The sequence below is a fragment of the Bombina bombina genome, chromosome 6, assembly GCF_027579735.1.
Source record: "Bombina bombina isolate aBomBom1 chromosome 6, aBomBom1.pri, whole genome shotgun sequence".
NCBI classification, from domain to species: Eukaryota; Metazoa; Chordata; class Amphibia; order Anura; family Bombinatoridae; genus Bombina; species Bombina bombina.
This window is the reverse complement of record NC_069504.1, coordinates 111,027,220-111,033,219: the sequence shown is the minus strand read 5'-3', so window position 1 is coordinate 111,033,219 and position 6,000 is coordinate 111,027,220.

Below are 6,000 nucleotides of genomic sequence, written 5' to 3'. Positions count from 1 at the left end.
AGTGGGTTCTTTTTCTATAGTTGAACCTGATCCCAGTACAAGTATCTCAGCAACTGTCCCAAATTTGGACACTCATGTTTCTAACCCTAATGATGGCATACCAGTCTTCAAGCCTCTTGACCATGAACAAAGCCTTGACGTTGGCACACCTGTCCTCAGTTCTTCTGTCCTCGAACCTTGCCCTGGTGTGGGCATTACTAAACCATGCCCTAGATTTGGCATTCCTGTACCTGATCCTACTGAGGATATTCCTGAACCTTGCCCTGGTGTGGGCATTCCTGAATTGTGCCCTGGAGTGGGCTTTCATGTACCTTATCCTACTGAGGATATTCCTGAACCTTGCCTTGATGTGGGTATTCCTGAACCTTGCCCTGGCGTGGGCATTCCTTTACCTGATCCTACTGAGGATATTCCTGATCCTTGCCCTCGCATGGGCATTCCTTTACCTGATCCTACTGACGATATTCCTGAACCTTGCCCTGGTGTGGGCATTCCTTTACCTGATCTTAGTGAGGACATTCCTGAACCTGGCCCCATAATAGGTATTCATATACCTGATCCTAGTGAGGACATTCTTGATTCTGAATCCAGTAAGGACACAGTTGATATTGAACCAGAAGATGGCAAGAACTGGTCAAATCTTACACTCTACACTCTAAGCCCTGCTATTGGGTTAGAAGTGGCTATAGCTTTCTTTGCTTTTCTTTTGGAGTATATCAAATCCTCAGCCAAGAGGTTAATTCTGAGGGTACTCAAATCTTTGATCCAAAAGTGGATAATCTGGTTAACAATCCAGAGTGTGCATCTCTATTTCTGAAGTGGAGGAAAGCCTATTCATATGTCTAGGACAGGGTGCCTTTTCATTGGCTATGTACATGGTTATCTGTCATGAAGTACATTCACCTATCAACCCTGAGGATGATTCCGTGGTTGGAAGCTCATTGTATGTTACGTTCAAGCATTCTCATGATGACTACAAGAAAGATGACTTCAAGTTTTGCTCTCATCATTTTCAAGATCTTTTGATACCTGAAATCCATGGCCTTCGCGTTGTCATTTTTGGATTGGACTCACTACCTCCATGCAGCTATTACCGGCTCTCCATGTCATTGTTGTTCTCTCTCTATTTGGATTGCGTTGGGCGCCCGGAGGTCGCCTTTAAGGAGGGGGTTCTGTAACATATGCCTGCCTGATATCACTGTCCCTTTAAGATTGCCTTCCCTGCTACTGACAATCATACTGTTTGGGGAGTATTTGCATTAAACTTACCTGCCGAATAATTAATCATTGATGCACCTGATTCCCTCAGCCTCTTTTTAAACCATCTCATGCCTAATGTGCATTGCATTAGCTTTAAAGTTTTGTTCCAGAACAACAGATGTCTGTTACTGTTCCAGCATGGATTTTACCAGCATATTCAAACTACAGCCTTTCCTTTTAGCTATGCTTAAAATCATCTAATCGCAAGTATCCATATAAATACATTTTGTTTCCTGGACACTGCTACTTAACAAACTCTGAAATTATTCTAAATTACAAGTATGCATTTGGTTATAATCACTCTCTAATTACTACAACAGTATCTTACTCAGAACATTATAACTATTCTCTGCTACAAGTTGTCATAGCTGAAATATCCTCCTTAAAATATGTTAATATATTCAGAACTCTGCATCTATGTGTTCAAACAGCTTTCCTGTGATTCTCCAATATATGCACAAACAGTATTTAATGCCTTAATCTTGCAACTTGTCTATCACCTGTGCTGCTCTGCTTATTACTGACATACAGCTCTATATAATATTATGTACTGTGAACCTGCAACAAACCTTTGCATCTTCTACCAGTTTACACTGAAGCCTGAACATCTTACGTTGCTATATTTTTCACTCATGAATCCTGCAGCTACTCCTATTAACTATAAGTCACAGTATCAATTTATGTTTCCATTGAAGCCAAAATATATTGTATACATATGTTTCACTCTCCATGAATTCTACAATAACTTCTTGCAACTATGAATCACAGAATATCATCTATCCACGTCCAGGATACCCTTCACCGGAACATGACAAACAGCATAGGCATATAATTGGTTCATAATCTAGTCTCTACATAAATATAATTCAAGATGTCTATAAAGGTAACTTATCTAGGATTAAGGAATAAATATTAATTTTAATAAATATATTGTTACGTATATACATTATATTGGTTGGCAACTGCTAAGATAAGTACTCCAAGATTTTTACTGGAGATTACTGCTGATATAATAATAAATGATACTGTAAATCTAGTATATACCAACAATTATTTTAACCATGTCTTAAAGAAATATGCATATAAAAGGCCAGCAACTAAAATAATTTTTAAAAGAAAATGCATGTTTTTGCACATATGATACTGCTGACTTGCTCATTGGTTTATAAGGGATAACTTCCCCAGCTGGATTGGTTTACAGAAAGAAAGCTTGTAAACTGTAAGGCATACTCTTGTTTTTAGATGGCAAAAATAAAACAGTTTCAAACAAATTGGTACAGACCAAAATAGTATTATGTCTTGCTTTATTTCTATTAAAGGTGTTTAAATATTAAAACGTAACATCAATGGTTTGAGAAGCCGTGAACACAAAATCACAGTCCCCCATAGACTTCAATGGAGCTGAAAAAGTTGTTAAAAAACTAACACCCACAAGTTGCGCAAACATGGTTGTGTTTATTTAAAAGCGCCATAAGATAATATTGCATATTTCATTATCCATTGTTCTGCACATAGTAGAATATGTTCTATTTATTCTTAAAGAGATATTGAAATATACTGTATATGTGATGGATTTTGCCCAAATATATATTTACACACACACACACATATATATATATATATATATATATATATATATATATATATAGACACACAACAATGGACTGCACTCACGACTGGACTGGGTACACATCCTAAGCAACTGTAAACTCCACAGCCCTGAACACTGTGAGACAGCTGCACAGTTCCCAGCAACCCATGTGGTTAACCCCTGAGCAGCCTGGGTGACAGGCCCACAGGGAAGCATTACAAACACACAGAAAATCTAGCACTCGCCAGCAGATTCACAGTAATGTTTAAAAGCAAAACTGGGGGAAGTCAGTTACATTTGGTGCCAAAGGATCAAGCCCAGGACCAAGTCAAGGTCACCATCTTCCTGGGACTGATATGCTACAGGAAAGTTCTTCTCTGTGAAAGACACATGTTGAGCAAAAAGAGGCTGCTTCTTGGATGGTAACTAGCTATGGAACAAGCTATTATGCTGTTGTTAGTTCCCAGGTTCAGCGCTACTCTGAAAAAGCCGCTATTAGGTCGGCGAAACATGTTAGGGGAGGGTGTTGAACCTCTTTCAACCCCCATTATTTTTTAATTTAGCATTCAGTTTGGGCCTCCTTTAAAACCAGCAATGTTGCTACTTGAACTTATTATACTATAGAACGAGTGGTCTCTAATCTATATGATAAACAGAATTTGATATAGCCAAACTTTATGTTACTTAACCGTGTGTGAATCTGTGTTATGTTTGACAAGTCATTTTTTAGAATTTAACTTAATGGAGCTGTGAGTTGGTGTGATTGAAGTGTGTGTCTGGCGTTAATAGCTCTCGCCTTAACTTTAAGGTGATACAGAAATAAGCTACAGTATCTATCTAATCACAAACACACTATGTGTGAGTGCTCCCTAGAGAATTTATAACTTTAATACAAAGTAACATTATTACAGTTCTCTAGGTTAAATCTATCTATATATTTGGATGAGAATTTAATATAGTCATCTATTGACACCAACCTTTACCTGAGCCATCTAAAAATTATTTGGTATTATATGCATTGGTAAGCATAGATACTTAACATCAGGGGCTATATCCTCAGGAAATATTTAGGTTGTAATCATAATTTTCTTGTCCAAACAAGATTCATATAATAACCTTGAATACTGATACAACCTATTCATGTAACCCTACCAGTTACAATATAGTATAGATTCCAAGCAACTATATCAGCACTCCCTTATACTAAGTGTTATTATTCCAACTAAGCATAAAAATCCAGTACACACTCTATATATACCAAAGTTATAGCACCTCCTGAGAAGTGATAGATTGCTATTCAAGCTAACCAAGAGACTGATTATTAGTCAGTGTCAAGTATTCTGCAGTACTTAATTATAATTAAAAAGTAAAGTACAGATTGCAGACACAAAGCAATCTAAAGCATATGAGCCTATGACAAAAGACATCTGACTATCAACAATATTTACCAACAGACTGTGAATCAGTATACGCTGACTACCGTGTATTTTCAGACAAAAATTCAAACCTAAATACTTAATGTAGATACTAGGTAACTGCAGCACACGAGCCAATGACAAAAGACATCTAGGTACCAAAAAGATAAAATTTGGGTACTTCACCCAGAGTTAACTTCATCAACAATTGCTCATTCAGGTGAGCGTAAAATCCTTTAATAAAAATTCTTTTATCATTTGAGTACCTAACCTATCACTGAGCCAGTTTGATACTCTATGAATCAGTATACGCTGACTACCTTGTATTTTCAGACATAAATTCAAACCTAAATACTGAGTGTAGATACTAGGTAACTTCAGCACATGAGCCAATGACAAAAGACATCTAGGTACCAAAAGACAAAATTTGGGTACTTCACCCAGAATTATTTTCACCAATAACTGCTCATTCAGGTGAGCTTAAAATCTTTTAATAATACAAATTCTTTTATTATTTGAGTACCTAACCTATCACTGAGCCAGTTTGATACTCTGCAAAAACCCGTACATACTATATTTATTGGTCTTCTCTCAGAAGAATCTAATACATTCCATCTCCTTATCTACTTATATAGCATGTGACTAGTCTTTCACACTTCTTAATTACCCAACACGGTTAATGGTACTGAGCTATTTGACCAACTCTGCCTATTGGCCCCAACTTTTTGTGTTTTTTAACTTCTTATGTTGTGTGTTCTGTTTTTTAACCAAACTAATAAAAGTTAAATTTTAATTTCTATCACCAACTTCATCCTACCCGGGTGTTCTAATTATAAACTCATATGGGGAGAATGAAGTGCTAAAGAAATGCATACTTTTTCAACTTCTATGTTGATTCTGTTCTGCTACTCTGTTTTTATTTATGCAAATTATGACCCTGAGGGAAGTCTCCCTAAGGGTGATGCGGGAAGTCAGACGTGGAAACGTTGCTCAGTGTGCCTAGAGGGATATGGCTGCACCTCACTGATGAGGCCCACAATAGGCCAAAACGTACGTCTGGGGTTTTGCCGTTTCTCTCGTTCAGAGAGGGATTGTCTGGTATTTTGGGGCTGGACTGCACTGTTTAGTCAGGGAAAGTCTCTGAGAAAGGCACATGTTGAGCAAAAAGAGGCTGCTTCTTGGGTGGTAACTAGCCATAGAACAAGCTATTATGCTGTTGTTCGGTCCCAGGTTGAACGCTTCTGTTTTTATTTATGTATGTATCTATATGTTAAGGCCCTTGGCAGTTTTTTTTCTCTTACACCTGAGACCTCATATTTTTGAGCACTTTTTTTTTGTGCAATTTATTTTAATAATTTTTATTAGATAGTGTTATTATGAGTGTAACTGTACTAATAAATGTATTTTTTATGTGTTTTGTGCAACTTTTTATTCAAGTGTAACCAGAGCTCTGAGGTTGCGGTAATCATTCTAGCATAAATCACGATTGCGCTCACATGTTTGCATTTCCTTTCAACTTATAATATGAGCGGAATTTAACTAGCACGCAAATGGCCGTGAAAACCTGATTCCGCTCATGCGCAAACATTAGTATAATCTGGCCCTATGTGTGGTAAATTTGTTCTAAAACTAATAATAAGATTACAATAAACAGAGAGACTTCTTTTTAGCCTTCAGTAATATTGTCTACCATATATATATATATATATATATATATATATATATATATATATA